This window comes from Heterocephalus glaber, unplaced genomic scaffold (assembly GCF_053883595.1).
Source record: "Heterocephalus glaber isolate CG9 unplaced genomic scaffold, H.glaber_assembly_v1.0 deba00001442, whole genome shotgun sequence".
NCBI lineage: Eukaryota > Metazoa > Chordata > Mammalia > Rodentia > Bathyergidae > Heterocephalus > Heterocephalus glaber.
Genome location: NW_028258296.1, coordinates 30,621,117 through 30,640,981, shown reverse-complemented (window position 1 = coordinate 30,640,981; position 19,865 = coordinate 30,621,117). Strand labels below are relative to the sequence as shown.

Below are 19,865 nucleotides of genomic sequence, written 5' to 3'. Positions count from 1 at the left end.
ACTTCAAGCCCATGCAAAACCTTGAATGTGAACTGATGTGAAATCCGAAGGTTCTTCTGGATTCATAAAACCTCAGAAACTGTGAGATGATGCATGTCTGTTATTTCAAGACATTGCACTTTGAGGTAACTGAGGTATACCACCACAACAGTTAACAATACCCAAAGTATCCAATTTCTTTTATTAATGACCCCCTTTAAAATATCTATCATGGTTTGTCATTGGACCTTGCTTCATGGAGTACTTGGTGATATGAATGGTACTAGGAAACTTATTCTCAAAGATAGGATTCTGTAATTGAGTTACTTACCTTTTTAAATTTGAACATAGCTGTAGTCACCATGCCAGTAGCAAATGGGATACCAGTAATCTATAGCAAGCAATTATTTCAAGATTACTTAAATTATTACCTGTGGCTACTTGAGATGAATCGTCTATTGAAGGCAAGGCTTTGATCAACAAAGTGGTTGAAGAACTTGACAGATATAGTAATAAGTACAACTGCAAGAATGAGGGATGAGATTTCTTTTTGAAATCAAGTCATTGAGGATCAGAAAGTACCTTTGGTGACCATAAAAGCACCCCCTATTTCTTGGAGTCACAAGGTAGATATGACTAAAAATCAAACCCATCTATGAGGCAAATTTACAAGTAGACAAAGTTCCAGTGTGCAAGTAAACATTGTTTGGAAAGAATGGATGTCTCACACTTGGAAGAAATTTTGTTGGACTCAGAAAAAGGTTGGATATGTTTAATCTAACATCCCTGAGCCTTACTTGCCAACAGAAGTAATCTCTCACATTTTGAGAAAAGTAGCTTTGCCTTATGTATATACATTGTGATAACTTCATGTAAAGCTCCTGCCTTTAAAAGGATTGTCATTTTGCCTAGCAGCTCTCATTTACTCAAGATCTATACCCAAGGTCAGACCTCAACATGCTCTGGGAAGGCAACTGTCAAGTCATATCTGGGGGAAATGGGTTCATACTCCCAAACAAAAGCAAGACTTTGAAAATATACATTGACCCAGAATCATTAAATATAATGTTAGATCAAATCAAATCTATTATCTTGGTTTCACATACCAGAAAATGAAGAACCGTGAGGGGTCCCAACAGGTTGACTGATTATATGAAATATGGACCCAATGTGATCTTGTTCAATCAGGATGAGATGCTAAAACTTCTTTGGCATACAATGGAAGAAAAGATCAAAAATTTAGGAAGATAGGAACGTTGGAGATAACTTGACTACCCATCCCCATCGTGTTCCTTGAGGCAGTCCACAGTACACTCCATTCACTAAGGTGTTGAGCTTTACATTAATGAGTAGGGCATTAACCTCCTAGAATAGCCCGATGTGAGTGGTTATCTTTTGTAAAAGAGGGACGATAGTAAGAAATGCCACCATTAAAACAGCCTTCCTGATTTCAAAGTAGATGTTGGAATATAGAATGTTTGGGACATTTCACATTAAATATAAGGTAAGTATAATTTCCATAATGAGTAATCTTAATTGGCAAAATTTTCAGTAGTGACTAACTGATCAAAATATACAATGTTTCGATAAATCAGCTCACATGTCATATAGATAGTGTTACAAGTGGAAAAATTACAGTAAGAAAAATTCTGACTCAGGTCACCACGACAATAGAGCACATCTTATCATCCAGTTCATCCTTAACCAAGTTTATAGGCTTGGAATTCTTTGTCTTTTTGCAGCAGTATCATTCAATTCAGCTAAAATCATATTCTGAAATATTCTTCTATGATTTCCACAAGAGTATACCCAAAATATTGGATATAAAAGGCAGATGGATCATGGACTGTTGTAGTTATTCAGATGACAATTTTAAATGCAGCAGTTACTCCAGACATAGTACAATGGTACCTCAGTTCACAAACTTGATTCTTTCCATGATTCTGATTGCAAACCAAGATGGACAAGAACTGAATCAAATTCAGTGGTTAGGTTCAATGTTGAGCCTATGGGGAAACTTGATTTAGTTCTCATCCACTACAGTTTGCAACCAGAATCATGGAGAGAATTGATTTCATGAGCTGAGGCACCACTGTATCTCTAATGAGATCTCAGTATATATAGTTATTGGTCTAGAAGATATTTTTCCTCTGTTGAATTGCAAATCTCACCACAGTTTGTTCTCACCTAGCAGGGATAGCAGCATACCTTCACAGTACTCTCTCAGGGCTAACTCTTCCATTTGTTTGATATAATCCAATCTACAGAGATCCTGATCATTTTAACATTTCACTGGATATCACAGTATCACCTACGCTGATAAAATTGTGCTTACTGGGCCTTATGAGCAATAACTAGCAGGAACTTTATATGCTTCAGTAATATGCATTGTAGGAAGCGAGAAGCCCCACAAATTTTCAGAGACCTGCAATTTAACTGTCTTTGAGATTTGCAAGCTGCCTACTGACAAAATTGAGCATAGTCAATCCATTAAACAAGTGGTCTGAAATAGATGATTCCATGTGATTTCAACTTTCCAAGCTTTCATCTTATTGAAATGTTAGTTCATTCAGGTTGTTATAACAAAATATCTTAGACTTATATTATTTATAAATAATAAAAATGTATTTCTCATAGTTCTGGAATGTGGGAAATCCAAGTTGAAGGCATCAGCTGATTTGGTGTCTAGTAAGGGCTTCGTCTGTTTCCTAAATAGTAACTTGTTGCTAAATCCTCACACAGCAAAAGGATGGTAGAGACATATGAAGAATTTCTTCCCTCAAGCCCTTAAATAAGGCTGTGAAGGTGGAACCCTTATGGACTAATCACTTCCTACAAACCTCACCTCTTAATAACTATTGCATTAAAGACTGAATTTCAACATAAATTTTGGAGGGGCATTCAAAACAAAATCTTACATCACAAACCTGTATATCTTTGGTATCTTCTATATTCAGAGTGGATAATTAATTTCCTTCCAAATATCAAACATTTACTTAGTTTGGTACCTCAAACACCTGAGCTGCACATGATTTACCCTCACGTTGCAATGCATAAAATTAACAAGGGTGATTTGAGAAGTAAATTGGGAGGGTGAGGATTGTGCACTCTAAACTAATTACCAGTACAGAATGAGGTTCTTCTTCAACCACTATTTCTTCTCATTCTCTTACTACTAATTAATCTCGATACTTTCTTTTTCTGGCCTCAATATCAGAACTCTTCCACATGATGTACACCAAACAATCTGTACCAATCCACTAGGAGAAATAAAACTTTCTTTTAGAACAGAGTCCATGCATACATATTTCAGAATGTCATACTGTACAGGATAAATACATACAATATCTGTGAATTTAATAAATCTAGTTTTTAAATTAAAATATGAATAACAAAATGGAATGAATCCCAACACAAGTCCATTGGTTAGAAAACATAAAGCGTAAGTGAAAGAACAAGAGAGCAAAATAAAAACTGAGGAGTGAAACGTATATCAAAAAGAGAAGAGCCAGAGTACTTTGCATAGATGGTGAAACAACGTTTACAGATATCTGTTATCTCCCACAGTAAGTCAAATAATTCCTTCAGAAGAAAGCTTAGTTGCTGAACTCTAAGCTACTTCTGGAGTTGAAGCACCATGTCCTGGAAAAATTGTGTAGGAGTTGTTCATCAGTCTGCCCCCTGCGGCAGGTGGACCCCGGCTGTCTACACGCATCCATTTCAAACCAAGCCCCAGGCAGGACCTCACATAAACATCTAAAGACAGACCCTGGAAATCCATGATTCTTCCAAAAATGATTGAGAAAAATATTTAATGTCTATCTAATTCCCAGTGGTATAGAAAATGTCTGTTGTAAGAAGACATAGGGGCCGGGGATTTAGCACAGTGGTTCTGCCGCCTGCCTCAAAAGCACAAGGACCTGAGTTCGATCCCCGGTACCAAAACAAAAAAAAAAGAAAAGAAAAGAAAACATAGATCACAAGCAAATTAAAGAATCTCAGAGAAATGTAATTGATACATGAAACAGTAATTATTAAGATACATTATTAGGCCCTTTTGTCAGAGAGTCCTGAAATTGCGAAAAGGAATCAGCACCACTCTGTATTATAGGATCTCAATAAATGCTGCTAAATTAGAGTTGATAAAATATAATCCTAAAGTTTTCTTTTCTGTTTAACTTTTTCAATTATATAAGTATATGCAAGACATTAAAGCTTTTTATTTCTCCAAAACTATCTTTCAATCAAAGCCAAAGAATAGACAATTAATTACATTCTAATTCATGTCAGAAACAATACTCTCTTGGAAATAGGAATTAAGTAATCACTAGATTAAATATATTTGCATTATTTTCAGCTTGCCTGGACCTGGAACCACTAAGAAAGGTGAGCAAATATTGTTAGATTGTGGCTCCATGTGGTTCCATGGGGAACATATAGGAAGAAAAAAATAGATGAAAAACTTTATTGACTAAATAACCCCATTTCAATCACATTGGCCTCCTTTTTGATCCTCCACAAACCAAACATGCTTCTACCTAACCTTTTTATATTTGCTACTCCCTCAGCCTCAAATATTCTTTCCTCAGATAACCATGTGGCTTGCGCTCTTTCTTCAAGTCTTTACTTCAAGTCACTGTCTCATGGAAGCCTCCTCTGGTTGCCCTATTTAAAAGATTCACCTTTTTTCCTGTTTTCTTTGTTTTCATTAGCTCATATTGCTATTTAACACTCTGTTTTACCTTTTCCTTTCCATTGTAGATCTACCCTACTGGACTATAAACTCCATAAGGGGAAGAATATTTTTTTTCATCACTATATCTCCAGCCCTTAGAATGGTTTCTGGTACACAGCAGACACCTCGCAAATAACTGTTGGATGAATAAGCAGATATGCAAACATGAGATGAGAAAATGTTAGGGAGTCATGACAAAGCTCTCTTTCTTCCTGAGCCCAGGCAATATTTTACCTAGATCTTGAATATACTTTATTTTATAATTTTATTCCGAAAATACCAAGCTGTTTTGGGGGAAGATGGACAGCTCTGATAAATTATGAATGCCTTAGGAAATTTCAAAAATTCTATTCCGTGCATTCTTCACAATACATTATACTTTGACATTTATAAAAATGAAAAACAAATAGAAATTAATCTCATCTTTAAAATATGAATCTTATAAATGTTACTGAACTATTTTTATACCACACATTTTAAAGTATGTATAATAAATAATTTGCTTTAAAATCCATTAATACTTCACAATTTAGAATTTATAAATTAATGGGTATTTATTTTTATAATCATTAATATTTCTGCAACCAATACATTTTAATCCAATAACTCTTTTTTATTCTTTGCCTGTACTATAAAAAATATTGTTAAAACTCAAGGTTTAACCTACATCCAAGAGCTACTTCCTGAAAGTAGATTAGAAGATGAGAGCCCACTGTTGGGAGACCAGGATTAAAGAAGTTGAATTACATTTAAGCCACATAAATGATAAAAAATATACAATTCCAATAAATAGATACTAGACCAAACTTTTACCTGCATGCTCATTAATATATCTGTATGGGCTGATCGCAAAAAGAGGTTGAAACAGTATTGCCATAAGGAAATTCACACACATGCTCCATCTGGAGTGGATTCTAAGGAAAGGGTATAGTGCAAGCATGTAGCAGATTTACAAGAGAATGGGGAAAGGGACACAAGAAAGCAGTAATCAAACCAGACGGATCCCAACCAATTTAAGGTGCAAACATTATCTCCTGGTGGGATGCATATTTAAAGTCAAAATGAAATTTCCTGAGATGACACGTAAGAATAAAGGAGACTATTTAGGGGAGAGGAAGATTAGCAAGTGCAGGTATCAAGGGAGGGCTGGAGCAGGTAAAGCAAGGGTATGATCAAAGCATGTCGTATGCATACAGGAAAATGTCAAACTAAAATTCCTTGATCTGAATAATTAATATGCACTAATAATAACATGAACAGAGTATTTTTCAAAAAAATATGATTCACAACTTACCTATGGAAATGTTTGGACCATTGGAGGAAAAAAATCCTTCATATTCTATAAACACACCACAGTGTAACCAAGGGTGAATTGTTTTTTTTTTTAAATTTACTCTACATGATACTTATTAGGTGTTTCCAGACTGAAACAAATAAACAACAACTTCAGTTTAAGAGAGCAGGATCTTGTTTAGCAGTTTTCAGGGTTGCAATAAATCAATCTCTGCCTCATAATAAAGTACAGATCATTTAGATCTAGTTAGATGAAAACCACATTTACTGCTTGCTAATTATTCCACACTGAAACAAATGTAATAATATTTTTCCCTTCAAACCCACATAGTTATGATTCATTGTTTGAAAACTGACCACAGAATCTATATCTAAACAAAAGCTAAAGCAAATGTCTTATAAAATTATGTGTGCCTAATATATAAAATTTAACTAAACTTGTGGGTTCCTTTTGTATTTCAAATTTGAAGGATTCGGTTTACTCATGACTTGATAACAAATGATGTATTTTATTCACTGAATTTTTTTTTCTGTCAGTTCTCAAACAAAGTAAGCTCTGAAAGGTCAAGGATTTTTGTTGTTAAAGTTGTTTTATCTACTTATCAATCCTCAGCACCTAAAGTAGTGCTCAGCACATAGAGGGCAGCTCATAAATATTTATGGAATAAATGAATGAATGAATGAATGCTATTAAAGTAGCTTCATAAGTGTATAAATATACAAGAACAACTAACCCATAATCTTTATGTATCTACATATAGCCTGAGCATCATATAATCTTTCTTGAGAGTTTGGTTTAGCTCAACTCTTCTTGGTAGATGCAAAGAGGGTCCCTGGCTTTGAGAAGTTTATGATTCTCTTGGGAATCAAAAACAAACCACAAAATTCTTAAAGGATATGGAAATATAAAATAAGCCATGAATCTGTTACTTAAACCACATATACAGTTGAAATACAAAGGAAGAATAAAGAAAAATAATGTGACCTTCATGAAAGATTGTCTTGGAAAAGATAAAAGTTGAATCAGTCCTTGAAGCATCTGAATAATTTCAATAGGAAGAAAAAAAACAGATTATACACAAGATTTAAAAATCATGATAAAATGATAAAATATAGTAAAAAGATAAGCTCTAAAGGAATGCAGGGATTCACACTGGAGGAACTAAAGAAAACCAAATCATAACACATTCTGATTGTTAGGCTCACAATTCATCATTTATTGATTCATCAGAAAGATTTATGTAGGTTTCATATGTACTAGGGATTATGCTAGGTCCTGAGTATAAAATCACCAAAGGTCCCTGTCCATGAAGAGGTTACATTCTAGTAGGAGGAATAGAAAAGAAAAGACTATACACAAAAGACCATTCGTAGAGCTATCAGGGTTTAGGAGACATCCATCTGAGAAAGCTTCATATTGAATGGGGTAGTCACAAAGATTTCTGAGATGGTGACATTTGAGTTGAGTCTTTCGTGAGCATGGAGGTGGAGCCATTAGTAGGCCACGATTTCAGCTAATTCATGGATATTCACATAGAAAGGATGTGGATACGTAACTACTGGCAAGGAAGACTAAAGAAGCCACATCACAGAGGGAATTACAGGAAGTAGTGTTCTGGTCGTCCTGCAAAGGGCTAGAGAGTCCAAGCACACTGACATGGCAAGTGGGAGAAAGCGTGAGTGTGACACACGGACAAAAACTGGAGATTAAATAAAACTCAGGAGACAGTATAATGAATTCCAGCCCACATGGGAACGAATGCTGATAATTTTTCAAAATTTGCTGAAAATCATAAACTCACAGATCTAAGAACTTCAGCAAAATGCAGAAGAAATATTAAAATCACAGCAAAATGTATCAAGTAACTGAAAGCTAGTGATCAAGAAAAAATAATATAAGAACAGAAAAGATGCATTGTATACAATGGACAGGAACAAGAATGATACAGCTTACTTCTCATCAGAAACTGCATGCAAACTAAAAGATGATTAACACATATTTTAGACTGGTACAAAGAGAAAGCAAAAAGCTCCCTACCTAATTTTTTAGTTTTACTATATTAACCAACAGTAAAAGAAGAATAGCATGATCATTTCTGTGGATCCCAGAAAAGCATTTGACAGAATGATTTATGATAGAAATCCTGAGCATAATTATGAACAGAAGGAAGCCTCTTTCTCCTGAAAAAGTGGCGTTACTGTGCTTAACAGTAAGACTCAAGTGTTTTCTTCCTGAAATCAGGAACAAGAGAAGTATGCCCATTCTCAAAACTTATATCCATGTAAGTATTATTTACTTATATTATACTGAAGATCTAAGATAATCATTAAAATAAGACAAACTAAGAAAATATTAAAATAGAAAGTAAAAATTCAATTATTTTTTCATTTGTGTTGCTGAGGATTTAATCCAGGGCCCTCCCACACGCTAGGTTATACTCTCCACTGAGCTATACCCTGGCCCTATAAAACTCTATTTTACACAAATAACATGATCACTCATGTAGAAAATTCTAGCAAATATAATAAATAGGTAAGTTCAGTAAGTTCACAGGACATGAAATTAACATACAAAAACCTATTCCATTTCTATATGCAAGCAGCAAAGAAATGGAAATTGAAATTTAAAACAAAACAAATGCCCATAAGAGCTTTAAAATATGAAATATATGGGACACAATTTTAACAAATATATGTAAGAAAATTATAAAACTGCTGAGAGAAATTTGAAAAGCTTAGTAAATGGAGAGCAATGCCACATTCATAGATCTGAAGACTCAAGATTGATTGATACAGTCAACACAATTTCAATCAAAATGCCTATGGAAATTAACAAAATTTTCTTGAATTTATTCAGAAAATCAAAGGACTTAGAATTGCCAAATAGTTTTGAAAAGGAGGAAACAGTTGCATGTTCACACTACTTAATTTCAGGACTTAATTTCAAATATAATAAAACAATATAGGAATGGTACAGAAACCAAGAGAACATCCAGAAATGGACCCACACATATATGGTCAAGTCATTTTTTTTGTAAAGGTAACAAAGTAATTCAATCAGAAAAGGATCCTTTTTTCCTAATGAATTATGCAAAAATTATAGTATATTCACACACACACATCAAAAAAATCTTGGCGTCAAATAAAAGAAAGCTTAGCTACAAATGGGTCATAGAACTAAATGTAAATGCTAAAACTAAAATTTGTAGAAGACAGCTTCAGAGAAAAATTTCTTTTATGAGTTAGAAAATAATTATTACATATGACACAAACAGTAGTTTAAAAATTGACAAATTGAACTCTATCAAAATGAAATAATCTGCTCTTTAGAAGACATCATTTTAAAATGATTTCAAGCCATATGCTAGGAAATATTTGCAAAGTACATATCTGACAAAGACTTTTATCCAGAATCTATAAAGAAATTGCTACAACTTAATAATAAAAAGATACACATCCTGGCTTCTTAAAAGAATTTTAACTGATAAATAAAAGTATAAAAGTTGTACATATTTATAGAGAACCATGTGACTGATGTTTCAATATATGCATATACTGTGAAACGTTTCAATCAGGTTAAACATATCTATCTCCTCAGACTTTTCCTTCATAGTGATGGGAACCCAACTGAGGGCCTCGTGTACGCTAGGCAAATGCTTTACCACTGAGCTAGCCCTATCATTTCTTTATAATGAAAACAAAACCTTTTCTTCTAGCTTTTTGAAGTACACAGAGGTTATGACTAAGTCACCTTCCTGTGCAACAGCGCACCTTAACTTTGTACTCCTCTAAATTAGTCCCACTTAATCAATCTTCTCCCCATCCTGTCTCCCTACTACCCTTCCCAGCTTCTAGTAACCACCATTATACTCTCAACTTCTGTGAGGTCAATCTTATTACATTCCATAAGTGACTATATTTGCCTTTCTGTGTGTATATTTCACTTTCTACGAATATTTCTACATTATCCCAAATGACAAGATTTCATTCTTTTTTATGACTGAATAGCATTACATTGTGTATATGTGTATAATCTTTATCAATTGATGTATTCTTAGGTTATTTCCATTTCTCGCCTTTTGTCAATAGTGCTGCATTAAATGTAGGGGTTCAGATATCTCTTCTCTGACTACCTTTTCTTGGGTGTATACCCAGTAGTGAGATTGCTGTAATGGATGATAGTACTATGTTTAATTTTTTAAAGGAAATTCTCTGTTTTCCATAATGCTTGTACTAATCTACATCCTCATCAATAGTGTACAAGGGCTCCCTTTTCTCCACATTTTTCCCAGCACTTGTCAATTTTTGTCTTTTTGATAATACTCACTCTTACTGAAATGACCTTATTTCTTGTGGTTTTGATTTGCTTTTCCGTGATGATTAGTGATGTTGAGCACTTTTTGATACACTGATGGCCTTACGTATGTCTCCTTCTAATAATGTCTATTGAGACTGATTGCTCATTTTAATTGGATTATTTGGTTTTTTGCTATTGAGTTCTTTGAATTCCTTAAATATTCTGAATATTAACCCCTTTTCAGATCTGTATTTTGCAAATATTTTTTTTTCATCTTTTAGGTTATCTCTTCTAGTGGATGATTATGTCCTTAGCTGTACAGAAGCCTTTGAGTTTAATGTAATCCTATCAGTCTAGTCTTTCTTTTGTTCCATATACTTTTACAGTTTTCTCCAAATAAAATTTTTTACCCATTCCAATGTCCTGAAGTATTTTCCCTATTTTCTTCTAGTAGTTTCCTAGTTCCAAGTCTTATATTTAAATCTTTAATCCATTCTGAGTTCAGTCTTATAACTAGTGACAGACAGGGGCTAGATTCATTCTTCTGCACGTGGATATCCAATTTTCCTACCACAATTTATTGAAAAGATTGTTCTTTCTCCGAAGACTGTTTGTAGCACCTTTATAAAAATCAGCAGTACATGTGTAGGTTTAATTTCAGGTTTTCCGTTCTGTTTCAGTCATTTATGTGTCTGTTTTTATGCCAAAATTATTGGCTATATAGAAATGCTATTTATTTTTGTATGTTGATTTGCAGCTTTGCTGAATTTTCTTATTAGTCCTAATAGGTTTTTGGTAGAGTATATGGAATTTTCTAAATAAAAGATCATGTCATCTACAAACAGTAATAATTTGACTTCCATTCTTTCCACTTTGGATGTTCTTTATCTCTTTCTCTTGTGTGACTGCTATGGCTAGGATGTTCAGTACTATTAAATAAAAATATTGAAAATGGAATCACTTTCTTGTTCCAGATCTTAGAGAAAAAGTTTTTAGCTTTTTTTCAATCAGTATGCTAACCATTAGCTTATTACAAATGACCTTTTTATGTTGAGGTACTTTCCTTTGATGCATAATTCATTTAAAATTTTTACCATGACGAGATGCTGACTTTTATCAAATTCTTTTTCTGCATCTATTAAGATGATCATATGGGTTTTGCTTTCATTCTGTTGATATGGCATATCAAAATTATTGATTTGTGTGTGTTGAACCATACTTGTAAGCTTGAAATGGATCTCATTTGATCATGGTGAATAATCTTTGTAATGCATTGTTGGATTCAGTTTGCTAGTATTCTATTGAGAAATTTTTGCACCTACGTTCAAAATATTTGAAAGGATATTTCCACAAATACGATGTTAATGGTAAATAATCATATAAATGAGTAACAACATTAGTTGCCAGAAAAATACAAAATAAACCGATAATAAGTACACATCTATTAAATGTGACAGTACCAAGTGCTGGCAAGAGCATGACCAATTGGAGTTCTTCTATATTACCAATGACAGTGTAAATAATATTACCATTTTGCAAAGCAGCTTGGCAGTGTCTTCTAAAATTAAACACTTTTCTTAGTTCCCATAAATTATCATTTATAGGCAATGCCCAAGAGATATGAAAACATGTTCACACAAAGACCCATGTGTGAATATTCATGGCAGCTTTATTCATAATAACCAAAAACTGGAAGCAACCCTACTGTCTATGATCAGATGAGTACATTACTGAACTGGCATACATCCCCATCCACTTAAGTGATACTACTCTTTAATAAGTGGAAAATTAAAAATTTGTTGATATTTTCAATAAAATGAATAAATTTCAAAAACATTATGTTAAATACAAAAATCCAAACACAAAGACTATGTACTGTATGATTCCATATATATGAAACTATAGAAGAAACACAAAATTTAACAGTGATTGGCATAGGCATAGGATAGTTGGGACACAGTGACTGCAAAGATAAGCAGGGGAGATTGAGGGGTGACCAAAATGTGACTACATCATGAGTATAGTGACAGTTTACACAACGATCTATACTTGTGAATTTATAATATATACATATATATACATATCTATATATGATTGGTGGGTTTTCCTTTATGTAATTTTTAAGTTTTTTTAAATTTTAATTGACATACAGTAATTGCAGATATGGGGTACAGTATAACATTTTAATACATTTGTACAATGTATAATAATTAGATCAGGATAATTAACATATCAATAATCTCAGATGTTTATTATTTCCTTGTGTTGGAAATATTAAAAATCCTCCCTACTAGCTATTTTGAAATATACAATCAATTAACTTCCACCATAGTTATCCTATTCCACTATAGAACATTAGGAATTATTCTTCCCACCCAACTGCACCTCTGCACCATTCTTTCTGCATTCTTCCCTCTCCCATACACTTTCCAGGCTCTTGTAACTACTACTCTACTCTCTATGTTCACGAGAATATTATTGTAATTTGTACCTGAAAAAACCTGCAAAAATATATAATTCATGTCTTTTGCTAGACACAACGAACCCTTTGATTGCACAGACTATATATCACTAATGCCTCTCTCAGTCCCAAAAGCTGATTGATAATCACTAAATGAAGGAATAAGTGAATGAGTAAATGAACAACTGGCACAGAAGTCATATCCTATAAGAAACCAGAAAGCAATTGTTTACAAACAATATGTTTGCCTTCAATACTAAAAGTATTCCTATACTAGAATTATTGAAGTTCTCAGAGGACATCTGAGACCTAAATACAATGTCAGTTCTTTATAAGACATTATACTGCTGCGTATCAGGATTCTTTCTTAGCTTTGGCTTATGTCCAGTAAAAAAAAATCCTGGCAAGATTTTTCACATTTATTGATATCCTTATTACCGCTCAAAACTCCTGAAATTTCATTTTATTTATTGGTCAGTTTTCCAAATGACACTCTCCAAGAACTTGTATCATTGCACTTCTTTGGCAATTTCAGATACTTGTTCAGATGACCTGGGAATAAAGTTTGATTCTAAGGTGAATAGCTTCATATATAATTCAATTTTTAATAACATCAAGTTGAGTCTTTTAGCTACTTTCTCCTCAAAAAACTAATTTTAGTTGTCAACAAAGCCTGAGCCAGCAACATAGATTTAGAACTCAGATTTTAGTTTTTACTTTAAAAAAATATTTCAAGGCTCATTTTTTTAAGAGAACAATATATGTGTTGCACACATATATTATATATATTTATATATATATATATTATTATATATTATATATAAATATATATTATATATAAATATATACATATGAAGCTTGCTTAGATAACTTGCATTCTGCTTCTGAGGTTGAGGTACATCTGTGTGACACTTGGGCTCTTCTAGCCATTCACACCACACCAATCATTAAAGAACAACTGCTGCTAGGATCAAGCATTAGCAGTCATCCTATCTACAAACAGGCTCCCATCTCCCCAAGGTCTGTACCTAAGCAGAACCCAACTCAGTTCTGTGGGGAGACAAGAGTATGTGTTTCCTATGGTCATGTCCTGTGATACAATCCACAACTGTGCAGAAAGATTCCTAAAATGGTGTCTTAGTCACTTTCCTCACTCCTGAGACAAAATGCCTGACACCCACAACTTAAAGGAGGAGAGGCTAATTGTGCCCTACAGTTCAGAAGTTTCAGTCTGTGTTCAGCAGGTTTAAACACAGAAACAAAATGGGAGAAGGCCCTGTGCAGAAGAAAGCTGCTTACAACATGGCTGCCAGGAAGCAGAGAAAGAAGGGATGAGCCAGAGAGGAAGCTATGCCTTTCCAGGTCACACCAATAGTGACCCATCTCTTCAGACCAGACCCCACCTCCCTACAACAAGTTAGCTATAGTGTCCCTAATTCACTCACCTTCCAGAAGTGCTTCCTCTGAGAATATGAGGCTTTGGGGGGACATCTAGAGCAAACCACAAAAAAATGGTAAGTTATATTAACAGAAATATTTGCTATTGGAAAATGCCCTCTGTGATCTAAATCAAAAGAGTAGAAAATCTGTCACAGATGTGAGAGGCCTACTCCATAAGCTCATATATGGCTGTCACATTCAAATGCCTTCAGTCCCCTAGAAAGAAATGGAAGCCAGCCATGATAGCTAATACTCTTTAATAGAAGTCATTCAAGCATTGACCTGTTATGAACCAGAGGGTTCTCATGGAGAACCATGGGAACTGACCTCCAGCAAAGGTAAGTCTAGATTTACTAATAATCTATAAAATGCATAAGTATATAACTGAGTATGAGCAGAAATTTAAATCTATTGAGTTGTGCAATAAAATCCTTAACTGAAATAGATGGAAAGTCCTTTATAAAATGTCCTTCCTCTCTAGCTGTTCAGGTGGTTTCAATTTGCATATTTCTTTCCTGAGATCATAGGTTCTGCATGAGCTGCTTACACAGGACCTTTCCCATAGACCTGATCATTGTTGTCTGTTATCCAAAAAAAATAATTGGTCACGTATGAAAGCCTAAATGCTTAGAAAACAAAGGAGAAAATAATAGTCATTTCATGCTTTCATTTTTTTGTTAGAACATTTTATTTGTTGGTTGATGTGAAAATAGACAAAGACTGGAGAGCCTAGCACAGTGTAATCTCAACATTTAAAAGAACTATACTGAACACATTCTTAAATCTCCAAATTGAAGAATATGGAAATGTTTGCTCAGTTTTCTGGATTTTTTCCAGATCATATTGTCAAGAAAGAATTCTATGTTTCCCGTGTATTTCTTAAAATGCCTTTTCAACTTTTACTACATTTTTGAGCAATATTTGTACCAGCTTGAATATTTGCCAAAACAGCATCATGAGTCATCATTCTCATGTGGAGCTTATGAATAAAATGATTCACACACTACAAATTCAAGCTACATCAACTTCAACATACTAATTCATTTACATTTTATATTTTCTAGCTAATTTTAGTACTTTCCTAGATTTTTGAATTTTTTTATTTGATTCCAAAATGAGTTCTTACTTTTTCATGATTACTTTTATTTGTTTGCAAACTTTTTTTTTTTGGTACCAGGGATCGAACTTGGGACCTTGTACTTGTGAGGTAGGCGGCAGAACCACTGAGATAAATTCCCTGCCTTGTGATTACTTTTATGCAATAATGCTAAGTAAATAAAGAAATATAAAAGAATTTTGCATCATATTCCAAACTGTGAGAATGTATATAAAGAAGAAAAAGCCAGTGAACTCTGAATAGTTATCATGGTTACTTTCCATTTCAGTGGTCACTTACTCGTTTTGCTATAAATGGATGGAGATGTCTGTTTTTCCACAACAATCATATTGACTTATTGTGGAAACAATGATGTTCTCTGGAATGTCTCTTTCAGTTTATATTAATCATTTCTTCCATAAAACAATACTTCAAATGTAAAAGTATGCTGAAAATGAAATCATAAGAATCACATTTAAATGCTTGACACTAAATCTCTCATCAACTCACATATTTTAACTTTTAAAAGAAATTAAAGAATGGTAATTTTTAAAATAGCTGAGATTTTCATAAGTAAAATAATTGGTAAGCCATAGCAAATTTACTTGTACTTGAATTTTACAGAATTTGCTCAGATATACCTCAGTTTAAGGAAATATAATATCATTGCTTCAGAACTACTAAAACAAAGTAAACTAAGATTTAAATAAATTAGGTCAATGAGCCCCTCCGAATGATAGAATCTTGGTTCTACAAAATGTGGCTGTAGCTCTGAAGTACTACACCAAGAAAATTTGGCAGTGGATGCTTTTACTAACCTTTGTTTCTGTTATATGGTGGTGGAATAAATCTATTTAGAAATTAGTACCATTTGTCTTTATTTTCTAAAAGATTCATCTTTCAAGGTATAATTTATATGTTAAATCTCTGCTCTCACTGAGAGTTCTACTAACATCTATGGCTAAACTATCCTATCATTTATTTCAACCCATAATTGGTGAAGCTTAGAACATTCCTATTTCTATCAAATTCCTGTGATCTTAGAATAATATAAAATAATTACACTGGAAAGTATGCAGATAGATACAAATAGTGTGATACACTGAGACATAAACATTGGGAAGTGATAATACTGGCACTGCAAAAACATATATAAGGAAAAAAGTAAATCTTCCTGAACTTTCAGCTACTCCTGACCCCTCAAAGAATTTTTAGATCATTTTGCAATGGTGGCATTCCTGATCATGGTATCTCTCCTGCCAGGTAAGTATTGTAATGGTGGCATTCATAAAGAACAGTTTTTACATGGGTCTAGAGGAGTTTGGTGATGTCAGTCAAGACCACTCCTCTGGCTCCAAGGAGAAGTGCTTAGCTCTATTGAGCATCAGGTCACTGAAGAGCTTGAAATTGTAGAAATTTGTTTCTTAGAAAACAAATAAGCAATTGCTGGCCAGCCTTAGAGAAATACAGGATAAGACAACATAATTAGTAAAAGCATTGGTCTTGAAGTGAGTTAAGCCTGAGTTTGAAGCATCATTTCCTACCTGGTTAACTTAGGGAACTCATGTTACACCCTGAAATGAAATTTTCAGCCTGTTTCCTCCTCCATATTAAGAGAATGATAACCCCCTCCTTTAGAGGATCCTTGTAAGAACTAAAGATAGTATATGACATCATTTAGCATATTGCCAATTCTGTACATAGCTCAATTAGTGATAGCAAGTACATTCATAGTATTTAGAATTGTTCTATTTAAGATGCAAGAACTGCAACTGGAACTCCAGACCAGATTTCCAAACAAGGACATGGGGTGGGGCAGGGGGAGGGGAAGGGGACAAAGAACAACAAAAAGAAAAGGATTCATTTGTAGAAATTGAGTTACAAAATTGGGATGTTGTGACAAGATCTAAGCTAATGGGAATGATTAGGAGGAGCTTGGATCTATATACTAAATGAGCATCCTAGAAAGAATTCAGTTCTGGGGTCTAGACTTAGCTGCTTGCAATGGGAAGCAGGGGGAGCACAGGTGATGAAGGTCAGAGACAGTGAACAAGCTGATAGGAACATGACAGAGATCTAGAAAAATAGGCCAGGAAGCTTTGAATTCAAGTTAGATGACTAAATAAGTACTCTCATATTCCTGGTGAAGTGAAAGGAAAGATACGTAAAAAGAATAATACCAAAAGACAAGAAGTTTTTCCTACTAACTATACTGGACTATAAAAGCCAGCACCTTCTTATAAGCAGCAAATATTTATTGAATACATACTAAATAAATCTAGGTATTAAGCATTATGATAGCCAAGAACCCTGCTCTCAGGAAGTTAAATTCTACTGAGGTAGTGGAAATTAGGTAAGGAGTATAAAACATGCAAAATTAGTGTTATGAATCGCATATTTATATTTCTTCCAAAATCCACATGGCTGACTCCAATCCTCAATGTGATGGTATTTGGAACCGTGGCCTTTGGGAGCAATTCAGTCAGTGGGGTAGAGCCCTCATGAATGGGATTTCTGCCCTTGTGATAAGAGGCCAGAGACTTAACCACTGTCTTTTTGCCATTTGAGGTTAGAAAGAGGAGTCCACTCACCACAATTTGGAAGGTACTCTTCTCCAGAACTCAATTATGCTGGCACCGTGATCTCAGACTCCCAAACTTTGAGAAATAAATACTTGTTGTTTAAGCCTCCTAGTCTCTGGTAATTTGTTATAATAACACAAATAGAACTATGCAAGATTAAAGAGTAAATGCCAAGTTCTGACCAACCAGGTAAGATTATGCTATGGATGCATTATTGTACATCCCAGACCCCTATGTAAGAAGTGAAAATTTATACTTCTGGGTGTTGTGAAGCTTATAGACCAGTTAGCTTGAATCCAATGATTAGTAAAGGACAGGATATAGAAATACAATCTCTCCATCCAACTTAGCCCGACTCCAAAGAGCCATTCTATGGGACTAAGGCCTAATTATGACTAAACCATGATCCAGCTTCTCCATCCATTTTATGGTGCTTGTATCTTTTTCACCACAACTGTAAATCTTGATGGCACTCATTAGCCAACTTCCTTCTTGAAGATCCTCTTTTCAACTCCCTTTGGGTCTGTGGTAGACAGAATTCTAAAATGGCCCCATGAATTCAGCTACCTAGTGTAAACACCTTGTATAATCCCATCTCCTTGAGTGCTAAAAGTATGATGTCATATCATGCTCACAATTAGATAATATTTTTGCAGATCCAGTTAAGATTCTTAGTCATTTGAGATAGAATGAACAAGGAAGAGATTAGCATATATGTATCTGATCTAATCAGGGGATTTTTCTACTGTGTTATGAGAGGAGCACGTTCTAGAGTCATCAAATAAACAGGAAGAAAATGGGGTCCTTGGAATTAGGCAGTCAGCTATAGAGGACCAAATTCTGCCAGTAAACTACATAAGCTCACAATGGATTCCTCCTTAATCAAGCTTCCAGATGAGAACACAACCTGCACAACAGCTAATTCATTCTTACTTTCAGTCAAGAGCTAGGGCTTCTGACCTACAGAAAGCATATGATAATAAGTGGCTGTTGTTCTAAATTACTATGGTTTTGATCATTTGTTATTCAGCATTAGAAAACCAATACATGAACATGAGATTATATTAATATGAAACAGAATAAAGTTTGCTAAAACCCTAAATGAGTATAGAAATTTTTCCTGGAAAAGCCCCCAAAACATTCTATATTTGAAATCCCAGAAGGTAGAACAAGTGGGAGTTCTGGATCTGAAACCAGGAAGGACATCAGGGAATAGTCTATTCTGAAACAACTGGGCCAGGGTATCTCTCTACTTCCCCTGCTTATAGAAGAGAGCTGATAGAAGCATTTTTCTCAGTTGAATCTCAGAAGTCTTCCCTAACAGTATAGTTTTGTTTAGAAGAAGCTCAAGATGACACTATAAAAATAGAGATAAAGAGCAGACCCTGTGGTAACTCAGGGCCTCCACAAAAATCTTGAAACAGGGAGCAAGAAAACTACTCCACTTGGGGAAAAGATGGCTGTATAAGTTGTCGTCCAAATAAGTCTTCTTTAGGGAATGAAGGGGAGGCACTAACAGAAATTATAATACACCAATAGGCAAGTGTGATCACCCTGCTGGAGAGTGAAACACACTAAAGCCCTTCACTCCTAAAAACAGCCTTCCTTTAGCTCTTGTGCAGGTTTCTTTCTATCAATCTGTTCCCCATCCTCTACTGTATTTTCATACACCCCATCCACATATAATAAGTCTGCAGGGTTTTTTCATGGGAAAGAACTTGGACTAGAAAGATCTAAAATGAGCAAAGCAAGATTGTTCAAGTCACATGTAAGAGAACCAAAAATACTTGCTTTTATGGAAAACCAAGAGCATGAGAAAAAATTTCAAAAATACAGACTTCTCCTATATGAAACAAAAACGACACTATGAAAATTTCAGAATCATTCCAGTCTCAGATTCAGTGTGCTCTACCATAGCAAAGCAAGAATAGGCTGTTACCAGACAGGAAGAAGTGCTTAGAAATTGAATCTATTTGCTGAAG

The 19,865-nt window shown here is 34.3% G+C and overlaps 1 long non-coding RNA gene across 3 annotated transcripts in view; it reads right to left on the bottom strand.

Annotated features, from left to right (window-relative positions):
* The window catches only part of LOC101697564 (uncharacterized), a 433,033-nt gene that overhangs the window by 74,363 nt on the left and 338,805 nt on the right, over positions 1 to 19,865 (bottom strand). For all 3 annotated transcript variants that reach the window (XR_015452005.1, XR_015452003.1, XR_015452004.1), the window contains 2 exons: positions 15,602 to 15,749; positions 14,211 to 14,256 (listed from right to left, as the gene is read on the bottom strand). This is a non-coding gene — a long non-coding RNA (uncharacterized LOC101697564). The remainder of the gene's footprint in view (positions 1 to 14,210; positions 14,257 to 15,601; positions 15,750 to 19,865) is intronic.